This window comes from Vombatus ursinus, unplaced genomic scaffold (assembly GCF_900497805.2).
Source record: "Vombatus ursinus unplaced genomic scaffold, bare-nosed wombat genome assembly UNPS02014772.1, whole genome shotgun sequence".
Taxonomy (NCBI): domain Eukaryota; kingdom Metazoa; phylum Chordata; class Mammalia; order Diprotodontia; family Vombatidae; genus Vombatus; species Vombatus ursinus.
Window position 1 is genome coordinate 9,642,131 of NW_020954550.1, and position 20,378 is coordinate 9,662,508.

Here is a 20,378-nt window from a genome sequence, read left to right on the forward strand (position 1 = left end):
AGGTGATGCCATGACTTGCAAGTGAATTGCATTTAAGTGAGTACAAAGCCATCAGCCTCACTTTCTCCTCCAGAGTCATCTGGGTCCAGTGGCAAGATATAGGTCAGGATGACTGGAGATGGCCCTGGATGCAGTGAGAGGTCTTTGCTTTTTTAAGCTACAGTCTTTCCCAGGTATCAGTTTGACTGAGGTAGTGCCTATTCAGTGATTAAGGCTAGGTAAGAAAAGAGGCCAAGAATGGCCTCTCTATCTAAACAAAACAAAACAAAAAAACCAAAGCTCATCAATCTGGGAGGCGAAGACCCTCAGGGTTTCTGGTCAAAACAGAAACAATTTCTATACATTCACTCTGTGAATGACTGTGGATCATGACTGTGTATTCCCATAGATATTATTTATATATTTTTAACTATTTCTCAAAACCTTATCATATTTGCATTATAAAATAAACATCCTCTGCCATTAATTTTTTAAATGGAAGTCTTTTAAATCTGATTTCAGGTTATAATATAAGGACATCTCATTTCTAAATTCTAATATAAATAAGAGAAAGGGGATTCTCCCAAAACTTTTGCAAGAGAAGTCACTATCAATATGTAGTAAGATGGGTAGTAAGAGGACAAGTCCCTAGAATTTGGTGGTGCAGTGTACAGAGTACTGGGCCTGGAGTCAGGAAGACCTGACTTCATATCTGACCTTGGACCCTTACTAGCTGTGTGATCCTGGATAAGTCACTTAAAGGATTTGGGATCAGTTAGATATACTGCTTTAGGTAAGTTTGTGCTCAATCAACAGACAGTCAAACTCAGCCCCTTGGTAGAGTTCCAAGCTGAGAGGTACACTTGGATTTCAATTGTCCCCCAACCCCAACCCATTTGCATACTATTTGACCCTCAGCAAATCCCTTAATCTTTTAATATCCTCGGTTGACTAAGATTGTAATTTGCAGAGTGGTTGCCATCTGCATTGGTAAAGAGAATTTTCTCATCAGGGAGCTCCCTATGCTGACAAAATTTTTAAAAAGTATAAAAATGAGTTAGTTGTTTTCATCACTAGATCCCAAAAAATAGCAGTTAGCCAGGGGGAGATAAAGTTTAGTGAAGGAGAAAGGACAAGGAATAGTGGTGGAGTTTTTTGAGGCAGGGAGTGGGGAAGGAGATGGAGAATGAAGAAGACATAGAGATTTATGCCACATTGTAAGTTAATCTTTGTTTCAAAAAAGTTTTTTTCCATCATGCAAGCAGCAGAAATAAATTGAGGAGATCAAGGCTACATGAGTCAGAGGTAGGGTCAAAAATAGTATTCTGGTTTCCTAATTCTTGGTTTGGTAATGGTCCATAATCAGCCTTTACATCATTCTGTGGAAATTACAGATTATCCAAGAGACACCTTGGGCCCCCCAGTTAGGTCTGGCAGCCTTGCCTACCCACGCACTTAGCATAGCCTGGTTACCTAAACTCTATAATTGAGGTACTGCCTATCCCTTCCATCTGTGAAATGGCCAGTTGTCTCTGTCCTTTCCCACACCCAGCAAAAGTGTGGAAATAGTTGCTAAGAGATGGGAAAGGGAAGAAAATCCCTATTTTGAAAGAGGAGACTAAACTTTAAGTTAGCTCTTTTGGATGTTGTTAAACAATGTCAAAGCTGACTTATTGGAAAGAATATCTATGTGAGTGGGCCACTAATCTTCTCAATGTGGACATTTCCTCCATCAGGGTAGATTGCTGCCCAGGCATACCTATAAATCCTCCAGAGGCTCTACCTCTGGAGATCTTCATTTAGTTCTCTTTGAATTCTACGGGTACTTATGTAGCACTTGTGACCATCTGCTATCCCTCACTCTAGCTATGCAAACTGGCCTTCTTGCTTTCCTGTCACACATATCTTGAATACTCTGCTTTACGTCACTTCTTATGCACAGGTCTTCATTAGAAATATTTTGCAGCCTACTCACAATCTCAGTGGATTTCTCCATTGCAGTCACTGTATTTATTTCTTCTCATTGGAAAGACACATTCAAAAGATAAAGTAAGATTAACAACTAAGACCTTCCAGGGTTACCTGAACCCCACTCTAGTATAAAGGCATTTAAATCCTATATATGAATTCCTTGTGATGAATCTCCACCTTGACCTTAACAACATGTGACCTATCTGCCTAGAATCTATTGATTTCCCTCTGTACCAAATGGGAAAAGGTTAGACAACAATTGTGTTGGGATAATTTGATGTGAGTCTATTTGGGAAAACAGATGAATAAATAAGCCTATTATAGATTCCTGAGATTGTAGAATCTTAAATGTAGTTAAGATAAATATATAGTACACACACACTAAGAAATATACTGCTTCCCACCAATTTGAGGTAGGAAGTGGTAGTACAGTAGGAAGTGTATTGAACTTGGAGTCATGGGAACTGAGTAAGTGGCTAAACCCATGTGACCTTAGGAGTCAGTTATGTAACCTGTCTGAGGGCATTGATCTAGATGAGTGGTGTCAAACTCAAATAGAAATGGATCCATGTGGGCCTCAAATTGACTTAGAAAACTACAAAGCTTCAAAAGCCAAAAGTAACATTAACTATGTTTTATTGAATTTTTATTTATTTTGTTAAACATTTCTCAATTACATTTTAATCTGGTTCCGATACTGGCTATATATGTTTGACAACTCTGATCTAGATGACCTTTGAGGTTTTTTTAGCTCTAGATTGATGATCATGTGATCTTATGATAGGACGAGTCACTCTATGAAGGACCTTGATTCTTTTTTTTTAAATTTATTTAAATATTTATCTTTAGTTTTCAACATTCACTTCCACAAGATTTTGAGTTCTAAATTTTTTCCCCATCTCGCCCTACTCCCCACCCCAAGACTTTGTGCATTCAGAATGCAATCAGATGGTATTCAGAATGCATATCCCTTCCCCAATCTGCCCTCCCTTCTATCTCTCCCCCCCTTCTCTTATCCCTTTCCCCTTCTACTTTCCTGTAGAGGATAGATTTCTATACCCCATTGGCTCTATATCTTATTTCCCAGTTGCATATAAAAACAATTTCTAACATTTGTTTTTAAAACTTTGGGTTCCAAATTCTCTCCCTTCCTCCCTCCCCCCCCATTGAGAAGACGAGCAACTCAATACATTTAATTCTTTTTTTTTAAATAAATTTTTATTGCCACCTTTTGTTTTTACATAGTCCAAATTTCCCTCTCCCAAATACTGAGAACCATCCCACATAACAAAGAATTTTTTAAAGAAAAAAAAAATTATCAAAATTGACCACTACAATGAAAACAGACAATATATGCAAGGTTCCATATCCATGAACCTCTCCTCACTTCTACTGAGTAGTGGGGGTGGGGGGTGTCTTCTCATATCTTTTCTTTGGGGCCAAACTTATTCTTTGCAATTTTACAACATTCATTTTTTATTATTTTGTGGCTGTTCTTTCCATTTATGTGGTTATGTCCACTGTGTATATTATTTTCTTGACTCAAGGACATTAATTTTTATATTTTATTTTTCCCAAGTACATGTAAAAACAATTTTAACATTCATTTAAAATTTTTTTGACTTCCAAATTTTCTCCCTTCTTCCTTCCCCTCCCCCCTCTTTGAGAAGGCAAGCAATTTGATACAAATCATACATGTGCAGTCATGCAAAATATTTCCATATTATCCATGTTGCAAAAGAAAACACAGACAAAAAAGATAAAACAAGTAAAATTTTTTAAAAGTTTTTTAAAAGTATACTTTAATATGCATTTAGAGTTCATCAGTTCTTTCTCTGGAGATGGATTGCATTTTTCATTATAGATCCTTTAGAATTATCTCAGATTACTATCTTGATCAGAGTAGCTAAATCTTTTTTTTTTTTAAGGCAATTAGGGTTAAGTGACTTGCCCAGGGTCACACAGCTAGTAAGTGTCAAGTATTTGGTCTGAGGCCGGATTTGAACACAGGGCCTCCTGACTTCTGGGCCGGTGTTCTATCACCTGCGCCACCTAGCTGTCTTTCGCAGTTGATCATCCTTATAATGTTGCTTTTACTGTGTATGATACTTTTGTGGTTTTGCTCACTTAACTTTGCATGAGTTCATGTAACCCAGGTTTTTCTGAAATCATCCTGCTTGTCATTTCTTATAACACAATAGTATTCCGTCACAATCACATACCACAACTTATTCAGCCATTCCCCAATTGATGGGCATACACTTAATTTCCAAGTCTTTGCCACTACAAAAAGAACTGTTATAAATATTTTTGTACATGTAGGTTCTTTTCCTCTTTTAAAAAAAAATCTCTTTGGGATACAGACCTAGTAGTAAATAGTATTGCTGGGTAAAAGGGTATGCAGTTTTATAGCCCTTTTGGCATAGTTCCAAATTGCTTTCCAGGTTGGATCAGTTCATATCTCTACCAACAATGCATTAGTATCCCAATTTTTCCACATCCCCTCCAACATTTGTCATTTTCCTTTTTAGCCAATCTGATTGGTGTGATATGATACCTCAGTGTTGTTTTAATTTGTATTTCTCTAATCAGTAGTGATTTAGAGCATTTTTTCATGTGATTATATATATAGTTTTGATTTCTTCTTCTGAAAACCGCCTTTACTTATATCTTCTGACCATTTATCAACTGAGGAATGACTTGTATTCTTATAAATTTGACTCAGTTCTCTTCGAGAAGTGCTTTAAGAAACTTTAAGAAATGAGGCCTTTCTCAGAGAAACTTGCTGTGAAAAATTTCCCCCAGTTTTCTGCTTCTAATTTTGGCTGCATTAGTTTTGTTTGTGCAAAACCCTGTTTAATTTAATGCAATAAAAATTATTCATTTTACTTCCCATAATGCTTTCTATCTCTTGTTTTGTCATACATTTTTCCCTTATCCATAAATCTGTCAGTTAAGATATTCCATGCTCCCCTAATTTGTTTATGGTGTCACCTTTCTAAATAATGTTCCCATATCTTTGTATATAGTGTGAGATGTTGGTTTATACCTAGTTTCTGCTCACCTGTTTTTCAGTTTTTCCAGCAATTTTTGTCAAATAGTGAGTTTTTGTCCCAAAAGCCTAGGTCTTTGGGTTTATCAAACACTAGATTACTATAGTCATTTGCTACTATGTATTGTATACCTAATCTGTTCCACTAATCCATCATTCTATTTCTTAGGCATTATCAGATTGTTTGGTTTTTTTTTTTTTTTGGTTTTATTTTTTAGGCAATTGGAGTTAAGCGACTTGCCCAGGGTCACACAGCTGGTAAGTGTCAAGTGTTTGGTCTGAGGCCAGATTTGATTGTGCCACCTAGCTGCCCCTAGATTGTTTTGGTGACTACTGCTTTATAATACAGTTTGAGATCTGGTACTTCTAGGCCACCTTTCTTCACATTTTTCTTCAAGGACATTAATTTTTAAGGAAGAAGGTGACCAAGAGAATTATTGGTATCTTCTCCAGTAGGCCATCAGTTTTTTCAAGACAATTATTACAGTTAATGATTGTTATTAAGTCATTTTTTGAGTCATGTCTGCCTCTTTATGGCTCTGTTTAGGGTTTTCTTGACAAAGAAACTGGAGTGGTTTTCCATTCCCTTCTCCAGCTGATTTTACAGAGGAGGAAACTGCGGAAAACAGGGGTAAATTACTTGCCCAGGGTCACACAGCTAGGAAGTATCTGAGGCTAGATTTGATCTCAGGAAGATGAGTCTTCCTGATTCCAAGCCCAGTACTCTACACCCTATGCCATCTAGCTGCCCAATTAACTGTTAATGAAACCCAATAGCTGATTTTTTAAAAGTTAAGCTCGAAGATTGAGAGAGAAGGTGATAATATTTTTTTTAAAAAAAACTATTCTACTCAAGTCAAAATTATTCAGCCATGAATTTGTAATATTTTTGTAATGGAGAAGAATAATTTTCTCCCCAGGTTCAGCTTTTCTTGTTAACCCTTGGGTGCTTTTGGGTGGTTTTGCTCACTTAACTTTGCATGAGTTCATGCAACCCAAGTTTTTCTGAAATCATCCCGCTTGTCATTTCTTATAACACAATAGTATTCCATCACAATCACATACCATAGCTTATTCAACCATTCCCCAATTGATAGGCATACACTTAATTTCCAAGTCTTTGCCACCACAAAAAGAACTGGGTGCTAGATAATCTGTATGGCTCATTTTGCTCTGACAAACCTAAATTCTTGATCCTTTTCCCTCAACCACTGTTAACAAATCGCTTAAGTTCCATATCATCAGTAAAGAACAAGAATAATTTTCTTTAAATAGTAGTTATTATGATATCCAAGAAAAGATAACATTAATAAGCACTCCCAACCTACAGCCCTCTCCTTCCCCAAGCAAACCACCTCACTCCCTCCCAACCATCTCTTGTGAATCCCAAAGTTCTACCATTTGACAGGCTGACTTTGGGTCCCGGGAAGTGGAAAAAAAACAGATCTAATACAGAGGGAACAAGAGATCCCTCAGTGGCTCGTGGGAATGGGCAGGTACAGGGAGTAGGCCCTGTATGGGTTTTTCCCTGGGCTCTAGTGGCAGCGGAAAGGTGGGCCCCTGACAAAAACAGTACAGAGGCACTGCACTAATTATTCAGCTGGACAGGACAGTAATGATCATTAGAGAAGGGCACCCACTGTTCTGCCAGCTTGAAAAAGATTAATGTTCATCTGCCCCAGTGCCAGAAAAGGAATTGCACACATGGCTATACCATGTTAATTTGTTTCTCTCATCCTTCTCTTGCCCAGTGTTCCTTTAGAAAACCCTGTCACTAAGTGTTTACCCAGTGAGAGTCTTAGCTAAGGCAATCAGTCATGGTATGACATTCCCAATGCCCAGATCTGTGCCCTCAGGAGAGGAAGGGAAGCTGTACTGGACCAGAATGATCCTGGCACAGATCCAGGAAATACTCCTCTCTTTTCTCTGAATGAATCATGAGCTCATGAAAAAATGCATGAAGGGAGGATACATTGTTTTTTTCTTAATTGAACAAAAATCTCCACTGACTTTCTACTTTCATGCCTCTGGGCTCTCTTAACTTGTATCAGCTGAACACAGGCTCTATGGAAGGAAATGAAAAACTGACCTAGGGCAGTGAATCTGTTTGTCATTGAGGAACAGCTTAGTTTATCTCAGGGCCCCCGCCACTGGCAGGGTTGTCCATTAGGTGATGGATTTTGTCAGCCAAAGGATCTCATGAAGATGGAGAGGTTGTCATCTGCATTGGTAGAGAGAGACACCAGATGAAATCCTGGGTTCTTAAAGTATTAAAGTATAAATAGTTGGAGGAAAAATTTGGAAATAAAAAGATAAATAATAATCCCTTATCTTTTTTCTGGCATCAGTGAAGCTATATCAAGAATTAACACTCCCTGTAGGTTCCTTGTGTTCCCGCCCAAAGGGAGCCTAGAAAGTAATTTTGTTCAAAAACCAAAATTAAAGACACTACTAATTTTAACCTCTGCTACTCCCATATGATCATTGCAATTAAAATCAGACCTTGGAATCTCAATCCATCCTGAATTCATGGTTATAAAACATCTCATTCCAGATCCTTAAATGAACAGCTGAAATCTTGTAATTGCCATTTGTTTAATTGCCATTTACATATCTCTTCTGTTGAAACAATAAAGTTTAAAGGTGAATCTAATCTGAGTGTAATTAAAAAGGTATTTGGGAACCATTCTTTGGTAGAATACGTTATCTACACAGTGTTTGTTAATGATTATGAAGCTTAGTTAGTGAACCACAATTCCAGAGTCACTAAAGTTTTCTGCCATAGTAACCTAACGTGCTCTGCTGAAAAACGTTTTTTTCCCTGAAAATTCAGAGTGCTTTATTGATATTTTCTCACCATTCCTCATGATTTTCCTGACATAAGTAGATGGAAAGTATTATCCACATTCAACAGATAAGAGAATAAGGCTAAGAGAAATGAATGAACATGTCCAAGGTCATATAATATGTCAGTGGCAGAGGAGAAAGCTCAGGTCTCCTAATTCCCAGGGATGCAGTATTTTATAATGTAAGGCAAGGAATCAAATCAGTTCTAGCTGGATTTGGTCCACTGGAGTACCCATTTGTACAAGACATGCCATCAATGTGATTTTGCTTCTGTAACTGTTGCAATGTGTATCGTTCACACTGGCCACAGCTATTTTCTTAGCTGCTATATTTAAATGAAGAGTCTTCATTTGGGTAAGTTCAGAAATAAAGTAAAATAAAATGTTAATCTTGGTGAATTTGAGTTGGCCACTTACTGCCAAGCAAACTCATTATTTGGCTTAAAAGATAAGAATAACAACAATTCACATTAATATTGCTCTTTAAAGATTTGCAAAGCACCTTATATACACTAGCTCATTTGATCCTCACAACCCTTTGAAGTATCACAGTATCACAGCTATTTTATATATATATATGTTGCTGCTCAGTCATTTTTCAGTCTTCTCCAACTCTTTGTGTCCCAGTATAAAGTTTTCTTGACAAAGATATTGGAGTAGTTTGCCATTTCCTTCTCCAGCTCATTTTACAAACAAGGAAAATGAGACAAACAGGCTTAAGTAACTTGTCCAGGGTCACAGCTAGTGTGTGAGGATGGATTTGAACTCAGGTTTTCTGATTCTAGGGTTGGCACTCTATCCACTGTGCCACCTAGCTGCTACACACACACACACACACACACACACACACACACACATTATATATGTATTATTCTATTCCTCATTTTACAAATTAGGAAACTGGGACAAAGAGAGGTTAAGTGACTTGACCAGGGTCACACTGTAAATATATGAAATAGGATTGGAGCCCAGGTCTTTCTGACTCCAAGCCCAGTACTTTATCCACTATTTCCAATTCACTGCCAACAAATGAAATATCTGGAAAGGTAAAAGTATTGGTGGGAAAACATTGTAACAGTCTTTCTTTTAAGGCTATTCTCATATGGTAGATTTTTTGAAACACATTGCTTCTCTTTGCTAAAATTGTACAACACCTCTTCATGGCAGGGAGGTGACCCATGCTCTAAAGAGTATGCCCAAGGAGCAAAAGCTCTGGCAGGTTGTACCAGGCTAGAAGGACTTAGAATATGAGCCCAGAAGTGATCCGCATGCTTGATATCTAAGGACTAGCCTGGCTAAATTCTGAGAAGCTCACTGCAGAAAGGCTGGACAGCAGGGGATGAGTTTCTTTGGCTCCAAAGACTATCAGACGTTAACTGCTGAAATGATAGGGGATGGGGAAAGGAGTAGGGGAACCCATGAAAGTACAGTCTCTAAGTAGGCTTAAGCTCCTATTGAAAAAAAAAACACCAAAAAACTCAGGAAATAGCTTTTGTAATCACACTGTCTGCACATAGAAGTAAGTTCCTAAGGACTCATACAATTTTAGATTGATAAAGGCCTTCAAGATCCCTGTCTTTGCACAGGTTTTCCTCCATGCCTAGAATGGTCTCTCTCTTTCCTGCTCCTCTTAGAATCCCTAGCTTTATGCAAAGTCATAAGTGGACAGTGTGCTGGTACAGTGGATAGAGCCCTGCTGGCTGTGTGACTCTGGGCAGGTCACTTATCCTCAGTTTCCTCAACTGTAAAATGGGGATCATAATAGCACCTATCTCAAAAGGTTGTTGTGAAGATTAAATGAGATAATAGGTAATATGTAAACCTTAGCTATTATTATTATTCCCTTCCTCCCAAAGCTCAGCTCAAATGCTGCCTTCCTTCATCAAGCTTTTCCCAAATTCCTTATGCCTGGAATGCTCTCACTCCTCATCTCCACTCCTGGCTCTCCTGTCTTCATTCAACTCTCAGCTAAAATCCCACCTTCTACAAGAAGCCTTATCTGATCCCCATATATTGTAGTGCCTCCCCTCTATTAATTATTTCCAATTTATGCTGTCTATAACTTGTTTTTGCATAGTTGTTTACATATTGCCCCCCCCATTAGAATGTGAACTCCTTGAGAACAGGGTCTGTCTTTTGCTTTTATTTGTTCCCTCAGTGCTTAGCACAGTGCTTGGCATATAGTAGGTGCTTAATAAATGATTCTCAACTGATTCCCCAGCAGATAACACCTCCCCTGACTCAGTTACTTATTTTTGTTTCTTTTTTGTAGATACTTATTTTATATGTATGTGTGTGCATGCATATGTGTGTATATATGTATGTGTGTTATATATACATACACTATATGCCACATTAGGCACTTAGTAAATGCTTACTGACTGATTGATTCTTAGATACAGTTTAATTTCCATCTTACCCATGAGGAAATATAGACCCCTCTGACCTGTGTCTGACTTTTCCACCTTTCCCCTTCTCCCCTTTCTCCCACACACTGAGTTTTGCCTTCAGTCTATGGTCAATATTAGGAGACAGAGAGGAAGGAGAAGAGAAAGAGAGAGAGAGAGACAGAGGGAGACAGAGAGGCAAGAATGGGAGGGAGGAAGGGGAGAGAAGTAGAAAGATGGCAGACTGTCAGGCGAGAAATGTGGATCATGATACAGATTTCACCAGCTCAGAAAAATAAGTATAGATTAAAATTCTATTCTCTTTATTGGACTGCTTTCTCCCTGCTCCTGCCCTAATTCCACTGTTAATCCTTTGCTTTTTCTCACTCAAGCAAACTTTAGTATAAAGGCCCAGATCACAGAATCTCTGCTTTGTCTCTTTCTAGTATATTTAAGATATAGCTTCTATTATCAGCCTTTTACCCCTTCAAGAAATCCAGAAATCAATGCTTAGAAGGAGCCCAAATGAGTTGATGCTGGGAATCAGGGCTCCCAGAGACAAAGCCAGGAAGGGAAAATATACTCCTGGGCCCAAAGGCTAAGGCAACTTCTACCTTCAATTTACCAACAACCGTCCGGTCAGAGCTATTGTTAAATAGTAACATGAACAGGGAACTTAGCCTTTGTTTATGCAACTGCTGCTGGCCAAACTGGTTAGATAACTTCTTTCTAACAACAATACTGGATTCAAAAACAACATATTTTTATGACAAGTGTCAGGAAACAGTGTTGTCCTTTATTCAAAGGGATGGGCTCTCAGAAATGAAATCTGTACAAACATTTAAATGTCTTTTCATATTAGAGAGAATATGAGCATCATCACCACCAGACAAGACTGATTTGCCTAAGAGTCCATCTTGTTTGGTTTTTTAAAGGGAAAATTAATATACAGATAAAATTACAATTTCAAAATACACCAGGAATACACAGTTAAGGATAAAAATAATGTGTTTCAACTTACTGAGCCTGCTTTACTGTAATTTTCATTAATTTCTTTTAGGGGAGAAACTTTTCCTGACCTTGCCAAACTACATAACTTTGAAAAATTGATCTTATAATCGAGAAAGACTGACATAACCTAAATTTGAACAGTATTAATGGTACCACTCTAGGGATGGTATATGAGAAGAAGGTGAAGTGGCAGGTAATTGATTTTTGAGCTCAGCACAAGTTTTAAAGATGCCTTTGTCCAAGAAAAGGTACAAAGGGCTTGGAAATTCAAATCTCTTGTTAAGCCCTAAGGATGGTCATTGTGGAAAAAAGTTGGATCGCCTCCATCCAGTGCAGTGAACCTTAAAATTATTGGTACCTATTGATGAGGCTGGGGGTAACTGACTAGGGCTATCCTAGTTCTATTATAAGATAAAGGATTGTACATTCAGAATGGGAAGGAACCTTGAGACCATCTAGTCCAACCCCCCTCATTTTATAGATGAGGAGATTCTGAGACAGAAAGGTTCCATGAATTTCTCAGCGTCACAAAGCTAACAAGTGTCTAAGAAGAGATTTGAATCCAGATCTGCCTGACTCTTAAATCCTGTATCCTATGCACCACACCAAGGTGTCACTCCTACTAATTGCCATTAAATGAGAAACATCCTGGGGAGTTGGAATGGTCTTTTTCATTTCTCATTTCATTTTCATTTTTCATTTCATATCTGTGTATCTATTCCCACTACTACAGATACCCATGAAAAGAAAAATCTTGGTTTTTAATGATGCTATGGTCTAATTTCAGTTAACTAATACTTTAGGCATACTGGGCCTGAAGTCAAGAAGAAATGAGTTCAAATTCAGCCTCAGATATGAGCTGTGACCTTGGGCAAGTCACTTTACTTCCCTCAGCCTGTTTCATCATATGTAAAATACAGATAATAACACTTATCTCGTAGGGTTGTTGTCAGAATTAAATGAGATGATATGTGTAAAGCACTTTGTAAATTTTGAAGTGCTATATATTAGAGGTATTTTTATTATTCACCTAAAAATTTCTTTTCTTTTCCTTTGTTTGAGAGTAAAATGAAACAGTGGTATCTACCAGAGTCGGTGCCTGTAAATTAGTATTTCTGAAATACCTGCATCCAAAGAGACTTTCTGGCCAGCATCTTGAAGGTAGGTCACTTGATATGTGTGTATGCTGGGGATCATATTTGGCTCATATGAACTTTAGGGTGCTCCTTTTAGCACTGCTACCCTTAATAAAGATGGTGCATATAATCATAAGGTTTTTTAAAAATAATTGTACTGGGGGGCACGGAGCCAACATGGCAGAGTAAAAGCAGTGACTTGCTTGAGTTCTCCCCCAGACTCCTCCAAATACCTATAAAAAATGGCTCTAAACAAATTCTAAATCAGCAGAACCCACAAAAGACAGACAAATTTCCAGCCAAAGACAACCTGGATGGTTGATCAGAAAGGTATATTGCGCCAGGCAGGGAGAGGAGCTCAGTTTGGCATAGGTGTGCTGATCACAGGGAGCCTGGAGCAAGCCTCAGGGGACTGAATCAAAGGCAGCCATGGCGGTTTCCAGGCTTCTGAATCCACAAATGCCAAAGACAATTTAGAAGGTCAGTGGGAAAAGTCTGTGACTGCAGTGAGAGAGAAGTTGGGTCTTAGCCGCAAGTCCCGAGCTTGGGGCCCTGGCTGCCTCCTGAGCTTCTGGCCCACAGATTGAGGGGGAATCGAGTGACTGATCAGAGGGTGATTGCAGGGATCTCTTTGCCAGTGCTGAGGCAGGAATCTCTTGCTTTGCCCGTGCTTGGATCTGGGTCACAGTTCTGGGTAGTGGTCCTGGGACAAGGAGGAGTGCTGGTGTGGTGGAGCTTGTAGTGACTGGGGAGAGGAAACCCTCCTCACAGTTCCAAGACAGAAAAGAGTGCTCATAAACCAGAGCACAGTCCAGGAAAGGAGTAAACACCTCACCCTTGATTGTAGCACCTTGGAAGAACTGAAAATTTACAGGTCCCTAGAAGTATCTCTGAAAACAGCTACACAAAACCCCTGAAGCTTGGGACAGTACATTCTCCACACTGGAAACAGACTCCTACCTTAACAAAGAGTTTATAACTCAAGTAATTGGCCAAGATCATGAGCAAGCAGCACAAAAGGAGTCAGACTACATTATCTTACTTTGGTGACAAAGAAGCTCAAAACATACAACCAGAAGAAGACAATGAAGCCAAAGCTCCTACATCCAAAGCCTCCAAGAAAAATACAAATTGGTCCCAGGCCATGGAAGAACTCAAAAAGGATTTTGAGAAGCAAGTAAGAGAAGTAGAGGAAAAACTGAGAGTGATGCTAAAGGGGACCCCAAAAAATACTGAAGAAAATACTTCCTTAAAAACTAGAATGGAGAAATTGGAAGACAGGGACAATTTGAGAAATCAAGGCACTGTAACACTAATCAAAAGGAATGAAAAAATAGAAGAGAAGATGAAATATCTCATTGGAAAAACAACTGACCTGAAAAATAGATCCAGGAGAGAGAACTTAAAAATTATTGGACTATCTGAAAGTCATGATCAAAAAAAGAGCCTAGACTTCATCTTTCAAGAAATTATCGAGGAAAACTGCCCTGATATTTTAGAACCAGAGGGTAAAATAGGAATAGAAAGAATCCACTGATCACCTCCTGAAAGGGATCCCCAAAGGAAAACTCCTAGGAATATTGTAGCCAAATTCCAGAATCCTCAGGTCAAGGAGAAAATATTGCAAGCAGCCAGAAGGAAACAATTCAAGTATTGTGGAAACACAATCAGGATGACACAAGATTTAGCAGCTTCTACATTAAGGGTCCGGAGGGCATGGAGTATGATATTCCAGAGGGCAAAGGAGATAGGACTACAACCTAGAATCACCTACCCGGAAAAACTGAGTATAATCCTTCAGGGTAAAAAATGGTCATTCAGTGAAATAAAGGACTTTCAAGCATTCCTGTGGAAAAGAGCTGAATAGAAAATTTGACCTTCAAATACAAGACTCAAGTGAAACATGGAAGAGGTAAACAGGAAAGAGAAATCATAAAAGACTTATTAAGGTTGAACTGTTTACATTCCTGCAGGGAAAGATGATATTTGTAACTCATGAGACCTTTGTCAGTATTAGGGTAGTTGGAGGGGAAAAAATTATATGTACGTATATATTGATATAGATAGATAGATAGAGGGCACAGGGTGAGTTGAAGATGAAGGGGTGATATCTGGAAAATAAAATTAAGGGGTGAGAGAGGATTATACTGGGAGAAAGGGAGAAGTAGAGGGGGGTAAAATATCTCACATGAAACAAATAAGAAAAGGCTTTTACAGTGGAGGGGAAATGGGGGAAAGTGAGAGGGAATGAATGAATCTTATTCTCATAGGATTTGACTTAAGGAGGGAATAAAATACACAATGGTGTATGGAAATCTATCTTACCCTACAGGAAAATTAGGGGGGAAGGGGACAACTGAGTAGGGGGTCAATAGAGGGGAGGGCAGATTGGGGGAGGGGAATAATCAAAAGCAAACACTTCTGAGGAGGGACAGGGTCAAAAGAGAGAATAGAATAAATGCGGGGTAGGATAGGATGAAGGGAAATATACTTAGTTTTTCACAACAGGACTACTATGGAAGTGTTTTGTATGACTACACATCTATAACCTATATTGAGATGCTTGCCTTTTCAATGAGGGTGGGTGGGGTGGGAGGAAGGGAGAAAATTTGGAACCCAAAGTTTTAAAAACACGTTAAGAATAAAAAAAAGAAAAGAAAAAATAAATACAAATAATTTTAAAAAATTGTATTGACATCTTTTGTTTTTTTACATCAATGTCATTTCCCAGTTTAACCCTCCTCCCTCCCCCAAAAGCAATCTCCATATAACAAAGAATAAAAAAAGGGGGGGGTAATGGGTAAAACTAACCAACATAGAGGAAAAGTTTGACAATTTAATCTCTGAAAACTGTTTAAAACTTCACTAAGACTTTTGAGACTCCCTGTGAATGCAGTTTTTCACACACATAGTCTCCCACCTTTGCAAAGAAGCAGAAGGAGATGCCTTCTTCTATCTCTTATTTGGAGCCAAGCGTGGTCATCATGACTTTACACAATTCAGTTTTGCTGATCACATTCTTGTTGTTCTTTCCATTGGTGTTGTTCTAGTCATTGTGTATAGTCTTTTTTCCTGATTCTGCTTACTTTCCTTTACACTACTTCACATAACTCTGCCCTCATTTCTCTGTATTTCTCATATTCATTGCTCCTTACTGAACAGTAATCATCTATCACATTCAAGTATCACAATTTGTCTATCCATTCTACAACTGATGGGCATCTACTTTGTTTCCAGTTCTTTAGTGTATATTGGATACAAGTAGTTTTTAAAACAATCAAAACAATAATAATTTCATTAGTATTTGAAGTTCAATCTCAAAATTAATGACTCAAGTGTCTCACAAAACTTGTAGTTAATGATCTCATCAATAAAGTTAAGACACTGCAGAAGCACCATGTTACATATATGGGCTTAGAGTGAGGAGGGATTTGAGTTCCATTTATTATTTTAATGTTTTTCTTTCTTCCTCTTTTATTTTGGTTACATTTTAAGTTCTAGCTTATCTCTCTTCCTCTCTCCCTCCCCACCCTGCACTAGGGCAGGCTACCATTTGATTCAGATTTATAAATGTATGTAAAACCATACTATGTGCACTTCTATTTATCAGTTCTTTCTCCGGGGTGGAGAGCATTTTCCTTCTTAGGTCCTTTATAGTTTATTTGAGTATTTATAGGACTCAGAGTAACTTGGTTGTTCACAATTATTCTTCAAATAACATTGCTGTTACTGCATACAACATTCTCTTGATTCTACTCACTTTAGTTTTCATTATTTCATACAAGACTTTCCATGTTTTTCTAAAATCAACCAGCTCAACATTTTTTGCAGTACAATAGTATTCCATCACAATCATATTCCACAACTTAGTTAGCCATTCTCCAATTGATGTGTATCCTCTCAATTTCCAATTCTTTGCCACCACAAAGAGAGCTGCTATAAATATTTTAGAATACATATTCTTTTACTTCCCCTATTTCCCCATCTGAAATAGATCTACTAGTGGTATTGCTGGGTCAAAGGGTATATACACAGTTTTATAACTCTTGGGGCATAATTTCAGATTGCTCTCCAAACTGGTTGAATCAGTTCACAATTTCACGAACAGTATATTAATGCCCCAATTTTTCTACATCCCTCCAACATCTGTCATTTTCATCTTCTATCATTTTAGCCAATCTGAAAAGTGTGAGACAATATCTCAAAGTTGTTTTAATTTGCATTCCTCTAATCAATAATGATTTGGAGCATTTTTCTCATTCAGCTTTAATTTTGTATCTAACACTAATCAGCTGCTATATCACCCTGGGGAAGTCACATAATCTCTCTCGGTCTTAGTTTCTTTATCTGTAAAATGGGGATAATAATACCCAAAGTACTTACCTTACAGGATTGTCATGAAGATCAAATGAGACAATGTATGTAAAATGCTTTGTGAACCTTAAAACTTTTTCTAAACATTGTCTACTCCTATTATTGTTCATGTTTGTTTATAGCTGAAATGTCACCCCTCTCCCTCTTTGCTTGTGGACTCCTGCCTTTCCTTTAATGTCTAACTCAAATGCCTCCAATCCCTATCCCTCACCCCTAGTCTGTAATGATTTCCATCTTCAGACCTCACAGGGCATTTTGTTTTGTTCTCTTTCAATGCACTTAAGTAACCTCATAAAAGGTTCCTAAAAATCTCAGGGCAGTTTTGAACTCCTTTAAATATTCACTAAGACTTTTTGTATATACTGTATATTAGTTATTTGTGTTATATCCCCCTACTAGACTGTAAGGTCCATGAGGGAAGGAATGGCTCAGATCTGAATTGGCAGCAGGGACTGCTGGGAACTATATTATCCTAGCCATGTGGGAGAGGGATATAGAATGCAGACTTAATATCTGCAGAAGCCAAATACAAGCAAGGGGTGCTGATACCCTAGATTGACCAACTATAGAAACAGTATTAGGAGGAATTGGAACCTAATCTCAATTTCTGATCTACTTAAGTAATGATGTGTCTGAAAATAACTTACTGTGAGCATGTGCTTGTCTTGCAGTACTGCTGGGACCTGGTAAGTTTATCTGCTCTTTACTTCCTCTCCCCCTCCCTTCCCTTTTGCTGGGTCCCCTTCCCCCGCAGATCTAGCCACCTGGCAAACCAGCCTATATTTCTCTTTTGGTATTTTCTGAGCTTTTAAAACAGAGTTTATATACTGTTTGTACATGAAACTTTTGTTTCCAGATAAAGATAATATAACTTTTGTTCTGAGCAAGGTTTGATATAGAGGAAGTAGGATAAACAGTGACTAGCAGTTTTCAGAGAGTACTGTTGAGCAGAGAGGAAGTTTCTACTCAGTGGCTAGGGAAGGGAAAGATTTCTTCCTAGTCTGGGGGCTCCCAGTTTACTCAATTCCATTACTGTTTGTAAAACCAGCTGTCCAAAATAGCAGAGAAGGAAAGACAAGAATGAACTCATAAAACCAATTGCCACAGGTGCTTCCTCCTCACTTGCACTTGTTGGACCTCTAATAACCTTTTAAACCTCAGCATGAGTTCCCCCGCCTATAGGAAGCCTTTCCTGATTTCTCCAATTCTTAGTGCTTTCCCACCCCTTATTATCTTTAGTTTGTACTTATCTTATATTTTATCTTCTAGGTACATTCCCTCCACTAGAATGTAAGCTACTTGTTGGTTTTTTGGGGTTTTTTTTTGCAAGGCGGTTGGGGTCAAATGACTTGCCCAGGGTCACACAGGTAGTGTCAAGTGTCTCGTCTGAGACTGTATTTGAACTCAGGTCCTCCTGACTCCAGGGCTGGTGCTCTAACCATTGTGCCACCTAGCTGCCCCAAATGCAAGCCACTTGAGAGTAGGAACTGTTTTCATTTTTCTCTAGGTGACCTCTAATACCTAACACACTGCCTGGCACACAGATATTTAATATATGTTTGCTTAATTGAATATAAACTTTTTATATTTTCTAGTACAATTATCTATAAATAGTAAGTACTTAATAAATGGTTTCATTACCATGCAGTAATCCAACTATTTTCATTGGATTCATATTCCAGTGATATCATTGGGATGATATCATCCCAACATCAAGGGATGATGAGCCCTATTCAGTAAAAAAGCCTGGCCACAATAGGACAATATGAGTAGATCTCTTAAAATATCCAAATATTCAAAATTTGTTGCCAAGGTTTTTTATCTGAGGACAATACCTATAAGCAATTTTAAGTGACCTTATTGATAATAATAGCAATAATAGCTGATATTTATATTACATTTTAAGGCAAATGGAGTATTTTACATTTATTATGCCATTTGCCTCTTACAAAAAAATCCTATAAGGTAGGTGTTACAGGAGTTGTTATTCTTGTTTTACTGATGAGGAAACTGAGGCAACAGGTGGTTAAAAGATGTAAGGTCAAATAGCTAGCAAGTGTCAGAGGCAGAATTCAAACTCAGTTCTCTTCTAAAGTCTAGTGCTCTTTCTACTATACCATTCTGTTTCTCTTAATCTGATTATCTTTTAACTGGCTAGGATTCTAGTGGATTCCTTAGCACAAGTAGAATGTCGATTTGTACCTTACAGTTCAGATCCTTCGAATAACAATCTATGGCCTATTAAATTTTTGTAACAGGTCAGATTCACAGGCTATTCAGGATATTTCCACAATAGTATCAAGGGTTGCCACCTCCACAGCAGGGAAGCTAGCTTAATTGAATCAGCAAAGCACTCTGTGGGAGAGAGGGGAAGAGAAATCATGGACCAGGCAAGTCAAACCATCACCATCACCAACAATAACCAACTACCTCCACTCAGATACCAATAGAAATAGTCCAGCCCCCCAAGCCTAAGAGTTCTGAGAATGGCAGCAACATCCCCCCACCCAGACCACCTTCTGGACTTAGAACCCAGCTCCCAAAGCCATAATTCATGAATAAGTCAGCTGTCTAAATTATATAGCTTATAATTTTTTTCTACTTCCCAAAAAAGATCAGATGTAAAAGAATGGAAGAAAGAGTTCCTGCCCTCAAGGAGCTTACATTATAACATGAGAAGACAACACACAAGAGGGAGCTGAAGTGGGGGTGGAGGAGGAGTGGAAATCTTGAAAGTTAGAAGCAGACCCAGGAGAATGAAGGTTGGTCCAGTCCTACGCCTCTCACTCTTAAAATTAAGGCCCCAGACAGAACTCACCTATGGGAAAAGGGGCCCTGAATGGTAGAGGAACATTCTAAGTTGAGAAAGGCTGCAGAAGAAGATGGCTAACTGCCCAGAGAAGCTAGAAGACATTAAGAACATTACAGATGGAAGGAAATTTAGAGATCATCTCGTTCAACCTCTTCATTTTAATAGTGGAGAACCTGACACCCATAAAAGGGTCAGTGACTTGCCTAAGGTCACACCATGAGTTAGAAGCAAAGCTTGGATGGAGACCTCACTCTCCTGACTCCAAGTCCAATGCTTGTCTACCATACCACATCTTAAAGTTGTTTCAGGAGACAGTGATTACTTGAATTAGTGCTGATGTCTGATTCATTTCACTCTACCCCAAGCAGGACTGTAAAACAGATTGGTTTTATTTCATTCATCTTACATACCCTCAGTGGCTAAAACCACAAAGGAATATGGGCATTTCTTGTTCTTCTGGTTTTTTGAAGCCCTAGTGTCAGAATTTGAGGTAGGTGTTTAGGGGACTCTTTTTAGTAATACAATCATACCACATGCTGCTTTATTTAGGTTTTTTTTTTTTTTAGTTTTGTCGATGTCTTTTTTGTATCACTTCCTAATTACTGCTCTCTCCCACTCCTGAAGCTTTTTTTGTAGCAAAGAGAACCAGATAAGGAAAACCTAGCTACTTATCCACCATATTTGACAGAACAGTCAACAGCTGTACTTTACAACCTATCCATTTAGAGGAGAGAAACAGGTTTCATGTCAATGAAAGCAGGGACTGTTTCTTTTTTTTTTCTTTTTTTTTCCTCTGAACTTTGTATTCTC